This window comes from Lonchura striata, chromosome 1 (genome assembly GCF_050655825.1).
Source record: "Lonchura striata isolate lonStrDom1 chromosome 1, ASM5065582v1, whole genome shotgun sequence".
NCBI classification, from domain to species: domain Eukaryota; kingdom Metazoa; phylum Chordata; class Aves; order Passeriformes; family Estrildidae; genus Lonchura; species Lonchura striata.
In genome coordinates this window covers 91,811,494-91,823,651 of record NC_140703.1, presented here as the reverse complement: position 1 = coordinate 91,823,651, position 12,158 = coordinate 91,811,494, and the positions used below count along the sequence as shown (strand labels likewise).

Here is a 12,158-nt window from a genome sequence, read left to right as displayed (position 1 = left end):
AAAAGCTCTTGAATCATGACATAGGATGCTGGGAGAACTGATATATGAACTTGAGATGAAAACTTCTAATCCCAAAAACTGCAATGCTGCACCAGGCCCTGATGGATTTGGCACAGACAGCAAGCACTGCTGGTTGACTTGTGCATGACTGGGAATAGGTGTTTGTGGGCCTGCACACAGCCAGGACAGATATTAGATGTTTCTTATTTCTCTCACTTTGTACAGCTTCCTGTGCCAGCTGTAGTCACTAAACAGGTCCTAAAACAACCAGCCTTCTCTCAGAAATTTTTTTCCTTCCAGAGCAATGGGTCCCCTTTGAAGCATGAAGCTTATCCTAGAAGACTGTTCTGAGGCTCTCTGTTGGATTAGATGTTGAAGGAATTACCAGCACTTGAGGAAATCTCATCCTAGCAGTGTTTAGGCAAATGTGCTGGCTAAGATTGCATACCAGGGATTTAAGCAACTTCCACCGCTCTGAAGGAGCTGCCTGGCTCTTCAGAGACTCCCTGGCTACCAACAGAGGCCATCACACTACACATGCTCGAAACGTTCCTGTAGATGTGGCAGTAAGCTGCAAGGCAAAATGATCACAGCTGGCCACTAATTATGTGTGTCACATTGCCTGGAGGAACAGAGGGAAAGACCTAGGGACTGATTTGTGTTGGTGCTGAGCACACTCACAACTGATCAGAAACTGATTGCAAATGTGCTTTAAGTACATGTAAGACTTAAGACTATAAAAAGGCAGTTTTCAAAAAAGAATGTGGCACTATAACTCTTTTGATGGAGTTATAATCCATAAATTAAGATAATACTTTTGGAGCATATTTCTATGCTTGTGATACCCTTAACAAAATATTGCACAGAAGTCCATAATTTAAGTAAAAGTTGTTTGAAGAAGTTATTTCTTTAAAAATATAAACCAGAAACTTTGACTAAAGGTCCTTTATTTTTATTTTGAAAATTATTTCCTTATCAAGTTCTTTGTACAGTCTAAAAAGTGGCAAGGCAAACACCTTTTATATTTGCTACAGGCTCCACTGATAACTCAGGTTGGTCACCCAAGACTGAACAGCACAGCTTAAGTTCTAGCTTTAGACACTCCCTGTGTCTAAGTTTCTTGAGTGTAAAAGTAGAGCTGGTATACAGGTGTCCTGGGTTGTAAGATAAGCTTGTATTCCATTTGCCATCTGTTGAAGGCAAACCTGTTGGACAGGTTTTGTTATCTCTCTCAGAGACAATGTTTTGCCCCGTAGAGTCAATGGTTTGTTTATACACTATTGACTGACTCACTGACGGGTGGTAAATGTAACACCATCCCATTGTGAGGGGTCCCACCCAGAGGGGGAAGCCAAGCACTCTATTATTGTTTAAAGGGGTAGCTTTTAGGGGAGAGAAGCAGCTCGCTCTCTCTCTTCGCGGGATTGCCAGGGAAGCAGCTCTCTCCGGCGGCACTCGCAGCGAAGCAGCCGGCGCGCGCTGAGCCGACGGCGGCGGAGCTCAGAGGCAACCCCGGCGCAGAGGAAGACCGGCCCCCACTGCCACCAGATCTTCAGAGGAAAACTGTACCCTTCTAAAGATCACCACTGCAGCTGCAATTCATCAACTATTGCAAGGGAAGCAATTGTCCCAGCAGGACTGCTACTGGCACCCCAAATTCTCAGGTTCTGGACTTTTTCACTGGTTTTGTTTGTACCGATTGCATTTGCCTTTTTAAATTGTTGTCTAGTTTTCTCCTAGTAAAGAATTGTTACCCCCATTCCCATATCTTTGCCTGAGAGCCTTTTGATTTAAAACTCCTAGTAATTCAGAGGGAGGGGGTTTACCTTCTCCATTGCACAGGAGGCTTTAGCCCTCCTTCGCAGATTCCTGTCTCGAACCTAGACAACAGGTTGTTAAATTAGCATTATTTTAAAAGTCCAGCAAGAATTTGAGGTTATCAGTTCTGCAAAGACTATAAATAATTTTAAAACATAAGACAAGAATTTTGTTTTACTAACTTATTAATGACTTTAAATGCTCCATTGTCAATTTGTTATAGCTCAGGATGTGGAGTGATTTTGCAATATATAAATATATTTATAAATATTTATAAATATATAAATATTCTTCATGTAAGAACTAAAGTTCACATACTCTTCCCCTTGCTTCCCCCCTCCCCCCCCCCCCTCCACCCTATGCATGATTCTGAATTGGGGAATCCAGAATATTTCTGGGTGATTCCTTGGTAAATAACAGAGAGATACTTTTTCTTTGGCAGGTAAGAGGCAGGTACTTTTAGAAGTATGTTTTTTTCTTTTTTCCCCTGATCTCACTCCTTGCTCTACAGGACTTTGAGGACCTGCAATTATTTCTACCACCATCGGAGAAAACACTTAAAGGCGAGGATTTGCTTAAGTGCTTTACTGATTGAGCTTTTATTGTGCTGGAGAGTATCAATTAAAAAAAAATATAAAAAAAGTCCTGTCTCCCTCCTGATTCAAAACACCTAAAGAAACTGAGCACCATACAGAGAAGTTAAACCTCTAGAAAACATTTTATGAAGCATTTTAATGAAACGTGAAGGGTACTTCTAAAATCCTTAGCTTTCATCAGCCCTTGTCTCGTCTATCAAAACACCCAAGTTAATTAAAAACGGGAACAAAACCCGAGAAAAACAAGGATCCGGCAGGTGGCATTGCTCGGGATAATTCCAGCAGGTCCCAGCGGTGTCTGCAGCGCTCCTGCCCCACGCCCGGGCAGCGGCGCTCCGCCGCCTCCGGCACCGCCACGCCGGCGGGAGGAGAGGCTTGCATTCTCCCGAGAGATTTTTGCTGTATTTTCTTAAAGTAATCCAGAGTTTGTTGCTAGCGAGAAAAAATAATTGTACCCACTGCCGTAATGGTGGTTCGCTGGCTGCTGCTTGTGCCTGTTGCTTCACTTCGTGATAACCCTTCCCTCTGCTTGTCTTGGTTTCCAGCAGATTGAGCCGTCATTCTGCCAGGTCACTGGTGGCGGTGCCAGCGATAGGAATTCCCTTCCTGCTCCCGCCTGAGCTGCTCTGAGAGACTCTGTCGAGGGGATGAGTCTGCCCTTGGATGTGCCTGTGCTGCTGATTTGCTTCCATAAAGGGAAGCAGGGATCTAAATGCTCCCTCTGCAAAGGCATTCAGCGACTGGAAAATTTCACTTTCAGATACGTTAGTGCCTAGAAAAATCCTTTGTCCTTAATTAGAAGCTCAAGCTTCCTTGAATGAGAGTACTTACGGCATTAGACTGGACATGGTGTTCATGTTCGGGGTGAACATAGAGTTCCTTTCCTGTTTTTGTTTCCTATTTTTATTGGTGAATTCCCTCCTCCAGTTTGGTGCTTAAACCACACCACTCTTTTCATGTTAATAAGCAGGCATTTTTTGCATCACTTTTTGACTGGTGGTTTTGGTTATTACTCTTATTTCTAGGAGGGGACCTGTGAGTGCCCTCAGTACCTCCGAGGAACAGCTTTGATATGAACTGCTGAAGGCAGTACACAGCTTCCTTCCTAGGTTTCTGTAATCTGAGGGACCTAACTTTTAGTTAATTCTTATTATCAAGCAGATGAGAACTCTGAAAATAGGTCTCTTCCCTCTTGTTCCCCTGGGTATAGCAAAGCACAAACTTTCTGGATCCTTGTGCTGCAATTTTTCTGCAAGTTGGCACAATCATCTGGGATGAATTGTCTCTCTGGGGTAGATAATTCTCTTTAGTTTGAGAACAGCATGAGGAATTCTGGTCTCTGTTCACTTCTTTTGGACCCAGTCCTCTTCTGGGAGGGAAGTGCTCCCAGTGTTTTTTTTATTTTTTTTTCCCCGCTGAGGTAGTCATTGACCTGTTGACTAGAACTGGATCTGAGTGACTGGTATAATCATTAGCCTATTGCACAGATGATTCTCTCCAACACTTGAGCCAACATATTTTACGACAAATTATACAAAATGGAACAAGTAGACTGGGAGGATCACTTTCATACATCCTTGTTGAAATTTCCATTATGTGGTTGGAAAGGCAGAAAGAAATCTTCCCAGGATTTGGTGCTCCAAAAAAGTGGAAGGAGAATTTGTTTGGAGGTGAGAGTAGCCCCCTCCTTGTAGGTTGATACATCCTTTCAGGAGAGAGCAAGATTGGTGGTGCCAGACTAGAGGTCAGCCTTACCCTTCTCCATCGAGCCCCTGCTGTGCAGTTCAGGCAGCTCCCTGCTCAGCATGCAGGTTTTCATAGTTCCTACTTTTAGCCCTATGTAAGATCCAGCCCTCTTTACTTCTGCAGGTCCCAGCCTTCATTTGTATCCACTTTGTTTCCCTCCTTTCTTCTTGCCACTATCTAGTTTTGTTTTGGTTTTTGAATGGAAGACTTAGAAATCCCAGTTTCCCCATTTCCCCCCTTTTTTTTGTCATCTTCCATCAGCAAACCCGAGGGGCAACTTGCTGGCAATGTGATGTGCAAGTCAGCAGGCTCTTGGAGTAAACAGCATTATTTTTCTCCTGACTAGTCTGACTGTTGGAAAAACAAAGTGGAGTGGAACATCTCTTTTATAGATGCCCAAGGGCAAGACACTCTTGGAAGGACTGATTCCCTGATTGTAAGGTTCTGGCAATTATATCCCTAACAAGAGAGACCTGGCAACCGTGTCCATTATTTCTTTGGCACAACCCTACTTAGCTATTAGTGAATTGTATTCCATCTTGTTGGTGCTGGCCAGACATGGAGGTGGGGGAGCGTTACCTTCAGTGACTGCGCTTAGGGTGACTGCATAACAGGAACTGGGTAAAGCACAGGCTTTAGCAGGGGAGAATGATAACTTAGGCACTTATTTCTCACTTTCTAAAGGCTCAAGAAAAATAGCCTTCACTGAGCAGTACTGAGCAGCTTGTTCCTCCAACATTTCTATTTTTAAAACTTTCAGTGGCAATTTGAGCTGGTGTTTTCCAAGTGCATACAACAGCTGGCTTACTTTGCTGTGTGTCACTCTTCAAGAAACCAAAATAAGACCAGCCAGAGACCAGGAAACACTGGATTCTCCCCTATCTCTTACCCCAGGCAAAAGATTCCCTAAAAACAAAATTTCAGACAAGTAAATATTAATATTGTCCATTGCTATTTCCTACTAAAATAAGTAGTTTGAGGTCATATTTTCTGTATTTACAATGTATGGCTTAAAATACAAGCACTCTTCGTGCTTTGTTATTGTTTGCACGACTGAGTGCTTTCATAGATATATGCTGCAATGGATGGCTTAGAAATTAAATATAAAAAGGCAGCCATTGCCACTGGGGAATAGAGTACTCTACCAATCAAGACACAGCCTCCACTGACCAGGCTTACAATGTAATATTCTTTTAAAAAATTATTTAATGCAGGGCTGGAATTTATGCATCATAAAGGGATGAGACAAAACACATAGTCCAGTCTTTTTCAGCCTTTGGTGGAAACTTTGAACATTAATATAATAATACATTTAGTTGCCTAAATTTGTAAGGTCTGTTGCAATTTTGCCTGAATGTGAAAACAGAGGCCTTTCTGGGCACCCTGTTCTTACTTTTTTTTCTGAATAAGAATGTCATGACATTTTAAAACCTATGGGCACTTCCTTTTCTTCTGCTCCTTAATTGAACAGCAGGATACATTTTTAACTGCTCTTTCATTGTGGTTCTGCAACACGCACAATACTGATGTCTTTCATTTGTCTTCTCTTCCTTCCTTTTTAGAAATTTTATCTCCCAAACAAGGTGAAGCTCAAAATGGTTTTTCTTCAGAGAAAATTTTAATTCTTGTGTCTGTTTGCCAATTGCAAAACATAATAAACGTGTTTGCCTCTGGGCTTGACAATAAGCCTCAGATATTAATTCTGGAACAAGCACTTTCAGAGGTGCTACGCTGCAATTATAGTTGTGTTAGCAGGTGTGAATTATTTAGTTGAAGTCAGAAACCAGTCTTCTTTAGAATAAGCAAGTTTCAGGTGCAGTTTGGCCATTCAAAATGTGCTAACTGCTTGACAGAGTAGGTTATGTCATCATGGGTTGGATTAAATTTTGCTGAAATTAGTAGATCTTTCATTTAAGATGGGCTTATGAAGATCATGGGCGTACATTTCAGCCTCAAGTAGAGGCAGTCAAGGCAGCTTGGAAATGTGATATGTGTGGATGAGTTGGGTCTCTCTATTATTTTGGAAGTACAGGGTACGTGGATGAGAGAATAACTCTAAATGATAAAGGAAAAAATCACAGTGAATATTGTATATCATCTGTGTGTGGTCATGACAAGAGTGTACAGTGTTGTGATATTGGATTGAAGGAATGGGAAAAAGCCTTCAGCATTCAGTCCACCTGACTTTTGTGGAAGTTTGATGTACATCCTTGTGAATGTACAAAGTTACAAAATAATCCAGAGTTCCCTAATTCAATCACCAAGTTTTGCATGAAGTAGAACATCATATCTGTTCAACAGGATCCTGGTGACCCTGTCCCTTTCTGTCTGGGGCTCAAATGCCTTTTTCTAACCTGTATACTTTTTGTAGCTCAGTTCTTCATGCATGTAATGTCCATGTCTGTGTTAATATTCAGTGTGTATCCAAACTGTCCTGGTCCCAGAAAACCAGAAAATCACCCAGCATGATTAAGACCAGCTGTAAGGGAGGGAGCGATGTAGTTTAAGGGTACAAAGCACCATGCATCATGAGATGAGCATAGCTGAAGTTTTGTAGCTGGCTGAACTTATTTTGCACAGCTCTCTTCTGCTTTAGGGAAAAAAAGTGTGCTCATCCATGGCCATGTCCCTTTCATCTGTTTGTTTGGTAAATACTCAGCAGATGAATTTGCTGAGAGAATTTTAGTGAAGGAGGAGTGAAGGGACAGACAAACACCAAACAGGCAAATATTGGAATTTGAACCTGAAATATTGTCAGAAGTTACCCTGGCAACAACCTCCTGAAGTTCCGGGTGGAGAGGGAAAGAGAGATGCTGTCCTGAGGCTGTATCAGTGAGTTGCCTAATCTGGGATAACCAGCATCAGGGAAGCTGTTTGAGGATGGATTGTCCTCTGAAGCGGCTGCTGTGCAACTGTACTGTTGCACATTATTCATTGCTCAACTGTTTCACAAACAATTTTCAGTAGCCCAAGAAGGGCTCTTATCAGGTTCAGTGGAAGACTTTCACTGATTTTGCCTCTCTGCAAGGATAAAGTCCTTGAATCATACACTGCTGGCTGGTAATTCTCAGAAGGAAGAAGCTGAACTGGTTTTTCTGGTTCTTGCAGCCAGGGAATGGAAACAGTTTGTGTCATCTTCTTTGGACCTTGAAATGGGAAAGGTAAAACAGGAGCAGGATGCAAGTAGCAGTATGAATTATAAGGGAAGAGTATGTAGGGTGTAGTATAGTCACCTCCATGTTACTTCAAAGCAGAAACCTAGACTTTTTCTTTCTGTCTGGGAATTCTTCTAAATAAAAAAGTTATATCAATGATGGCTAACTGTTTCACTGGGTTCTCTTTAGTAGAATCACTTACAAATCCCCAACTCTTGGTTTGTCACACAAGAGGCCAGAAGATGCAACTGCCTGCATAAGAGAAAAGAAAAAAAGTGAAATGCAAGTAAAAAAAATGAATGAACTCTTGCTGCAGTGGAGATAACTTGGCATCTCTATTCTGTTCTCTTTATTATATTCAGAACCATGCCCACTCTGTGCAGGTGCCCCAAAATCAAGGTCACCAGGCTCATATGGTCTCCATGAGATGCACTGTCTGTGTATCCCTATGCAGGATGATCCAACAGCAGCTGGTGGCTTTATGACTCCTGTTTCCTTGAGCAATTTACCAGGTATTTGGCTGAGACTCTGGAAAGTGATGATAAGGGAGTTTGGTTTTCCTCAGCAGACCAAAGAATTTTCCTACTTTGTTTAGTAGAGCCTGCTGAGGCAAGACTGTTCATGGTGCATGAAAAATAAACTACTCCCATAAAAGTTACAGCCAAGAGAGCTACAAACTCTCAGTTTCTTGGATATGATGCAGGGATTGCTGCACAATGGTGTTGGTATTGAAAGAGCTTAGGAACTTCATGATTTCAAAGTAAATCCTAGTCAGCACTAACGACTGGTGGCTGTTCCAGTTTATTCCTTATGAAAGACATATTCACAAGTGTGGGATGAGAGAGGGAAAACACTTTCCTGTTGCCATCTCTAATAAAGCAGTAAATATAGTTGAATGCCAGAATAAAGAATGTGAATTTGATTTGTCCTGCAGGAGATTTCTGATGCAGAAGCAAATCTGTCTGGTGGCTGAATAATTGATATTGTTGTTTTTAACCCTAATGTATTGCCTGTGATGTAGTAAATATAATTTCTTCACAGGTTCTCATCCTGATTTCTGGCCAAATTTTGTTCTTGATTGTCCATCTGTGGCTGCTATTAACTTAGATTAGAGCCACTGCCATGGCTCCACAGGTAGTAATCAGGCACAATTTATTTTTGTCCTAGATACATCCTCAATCATAAATATTAAAATTTGCATGGAATAATTTTTCATCCTTAAATGTCCGTTGTTCCCATAGTTTATAACCAATAGATTGTGCTTGCACACAGCCCGTGCACACAGAAACAACAAAGGACCAGAGTAAGTCTTCCTGCCTTCCCTGTCTTCTTACCTTTGATGCAGTTATTTGTTGTGCAGATAGATCAGAAACACATCTTGGGTCTGCCTTCTCCAGTCTTTGCCTATACAGCTGAGTAAGTATGTCAGGGATAACTGCAAAGCTATGGATTTATTGCACACACAAGACAGAAGTAATCAAAATACCAATATGCCATTGGTGAGCCTTGAGACACAAGCCAGATGGAGCTGTGACTGCTTAAGACATCTTTCTTATGTGTTTAGCTGCATTTTCAGATCAGAAATTAATTTTTGACCATGCAGGCTAGTAGAGATTTGATGTTTCCTCTTGCTGCTACATTTCTTGGTGTTTTATTTCAAAATTGTATAAAGTCCATATTTTCTTGTTTGACCCACCACAGTACATTTAACAATACAACTTGTAGTGATGATGCCAAAAGGGAGTTATTTTCCAGTGAAGCCTTTTCCACAGAAGTCTTTGGAAACATTCATAAGAAGAGGAAACCCAAGCATACACAACTATATGAGACTATAGGGTACAAATGAAATGAATATGGGTGTGGAGGACATAAACAAAAAATTAGAGTTATGTTTACAGAATAGATTTCTAGTCTGGTAAGAAAAGCTGCATCCTCTTTGGCAGAAAGCACTGCCATTTCCATCCTGTTTCTGATGACAGGGTTCATCAGAAACAGGTTTGCAGCAGCTTTCTGATACAATGTCTACATTGACTTCTATGAAGATGCACTTATGCAAGCCAAGGTCTTTCAGCTGCAGTTTATTAAGCATAAATTGAAATAAATGGTCTTTTTGCTGTTTTAAACAGCTGGGAAGAATTTTTTTAAAAGGTCAGGCTTGTGGTTGATGAATAAAACATGGCTCAATGTGATACCATTCAGCAAGGAAAACTATGGAATAATTTAAATTTTTGCACACATGGACTTTGTACACTGGTAAGGACTTGAAGTTTCATTGTGGTAAGCATTGAAATCTATTATAAAGTCATGAGGGCACATAAGAAGTAACTATCATTAAAAATTAGAGTGAATTGTTCCTGTTAGAGGCATGTGAGCATGGTTATTAGGAATAGTTTCTTCCTGTGGGAGGTTTTTCTTTGTTTTTTTTCCCTCCCCAAGCTCATCAAAGGACAAAAGCAGGGAAACATGAGTGCAATGGGTTTATTCCTTCTTTATGCAGTGGAACTTAACAGCAGTAAAAACTCTTTGTAGGCTAAAATAATAGTTCTTTAAAAAACATTCAAAGAGAAGTACATGGGCAACATTAGAAAAAAAAAAATAAAGAAGGTTGTATGTAATTTATAAGCTGGTTGGGTTTCAGTGGGCTCCCAGTGTGCTCCAGAAACATATGTTTAATCTGCCACATACATACCCTCAACTGATAGCAAGGTAGTCTTAGAATAGCTGCTTCAAGCGAAATGCCGTCAGTATTCATCAGAGCCGCATTTTTCACTTTTGTTTTCAAATTTACAGAAGTCAGGGACAGTACCTCATTGTTTGTGAAGACAGTCTACATTTTGCCACTACTTTGATGAGCTGGTTACTAGACCACTGCTGCTAAAGGTACATTGCAAACCTTTTTCTCTCCCCAAATTAAGCCAAATTGTAGCATTGCATTGAATAGATTGAGAGGTGATGTCAGCATATGCTTAAAACTAGTGATGACCTTGAGTGGTTAGTCCTGTGTGCTCATTCAGGCACAGCCAAAATAATTAATGTTAAATAATGAATAATGTTGCTGTTTTCTCTTTATGTCTCCCTTTTTTTTTGTTTAAGTACCTCTGCCTTAAACTTTCTCATTCTGCCTTTTAAATATATTCTTTTGATCACAAGCACCTTATGAGATATTCAGTATATTTATTATTTAGTTGAGGTGATTTATAATACTTTCTGGACACTAGAATATTTGGAAACGTATTTATGAATTTATCTAGACTCCACCTTTAAATTGAAAGAACAACTGCACAAAGCTATTCAAAACTTTTCAAAAATATGCTAATAAAAAGCAAGATCAAATAATCAACAAACAATAAAGAAATGGCAAAAACCAATATTGTAATTTTTAAAGAGCTGTGTGTCTGGCAAAAAGAGACAGTATTCATGGCTTTGTGAACACTAAGTGAAGCTGAGGACAGTGTGGTTGGCTTGAAGTAGTATAATTTATTCTGCTTAAAGTGCTTGCATGATGGGACCTGTGGGATCAGTTTCTGTAAGTGAAAGAAGACTTTCTAGATAAGGTCAACTTGTGTCTGGTCTTTCCAAAGCAGTTAGCATATGTGATGGCTCCAAAGAGTGCTGACAATTGCCTTAGGCTCTACATGAGCCATTTTGGTCTATTTGATCTCTGCATTCTTATCTGGTCTCAGACTACTCATAACATTGAAATTTATTATTTAATGTCTCATTTAAATGGCCAGAAGCATTAAGTAGATTTACATTATGTTTAAGTTTCAGTCCCAAGTAATTTACCACAAGTTTAGTGTTACATTCCCCTGTGGTGTTTTGACCCTGGCTGGATGCCAGGTGCCCACCAAAGCCCCTCTATCACTCCCCTCCTCAGCTGGGCAGAGGAAGGATAAAACAATGAAAGCCTTGGGGGTTGAGATAAGGAACAGGGAGTGATCACTCACCACTTATCATCATGGGGTCCTCCAGGGGCTGCAGGTGGATCTCTGCTCCACTGTGGGCTTCCTTGGGTTGCAGGGGCACAGCTGCCTCACCATGGGCTGCACCACAGCCTGCAGGAGAACTTCTGCTCTGGCTCCTGGAGACCATCTCCCCTTCCTTCCTTCCTCACTGATCTTGGTGTCTGCAGGGGTACTGCTTTCACTTACATTCACTCCCCTCTCTGTCTGCAGTTGGTGTGGTGCTGTAACTTTCACCCTCCTGACAATCTGTTCTCCCAGAGGTGCTACCACTGTCGCTGAGTGAATCGGCCTTGGCCAGCAGCAGGTCTGTCTTGGAGCTGACTGGCAGTGGCTCACTGGACATGGGGCAACTTCTGACAACTTCTTACAGAAGCCATCCCTGTGTTTCTCAGCTATCAAAACCTGGCCTCTTCTCCCAGGCAACCAGCAACAGGACAAGAGGATGTAGACTTAAGCTGTACCAGGAGGGATTAGGTTGGACATTAGGAAGAGTTTCTTCACAGAACAGGTGATTAGACATTGGAATGGGCTGGCCACAGTGGTGTTGGAGTCACCGTCCCTGGAGGTGTTTAAGAAAGGGCTGGATGTTGCACTCAGTGCCATGGTCTACTTGACAAGGTGGTGTTCAGTCACAGGCTGGAGTCAGTGATCTCAGAGATCTTTTCCAGTGTCAATAATTCTGTGATTCTGTTCCATCCTTGATCCTCTCCAATTCACTTTCTATCTTGCACACAGTTCTACAACAGCTCCTGACAAAATGTCTTTTTAGCCAAAGGCCAGGAGAGAAACCTCTAATTGACTCTTAACGTTCCCACTGTTCCTGAACCGGCTTGTCACTGGGAAGGAGCATGAATATTTTATAATTTCCTGCAGCCCTT

The 12,158-nt window shown here is 41.4% G+C and overlaps 1 long non-coding RNA gene across 9 annotated transcripts in view; it reads left to right on the top strand.

Moving 5' to 3' along the window:
- Nucleotides 1-12,158, top strand: part of LOC146768766 (uncharacterized) — a 44,571-nt gene that overhangs the window by 7,916 nt on the left and 24,497 nt on the right. The window contains exon 2 of one of the 9 annotated variants that reach the window (XR_014956310.1): nt 10,106-10,195. The exons of the other annotated variants lie outside the window; for them this stretch is intronic. This is a non-coding gene — a long non-coding RNA (uncharacterized LOC146768766). The remainder of the gene's footprint in view (nt 1-10,105; nt 10,196-12,158) is intronic. 9 annotated transcript variants of the gene reach the window in all.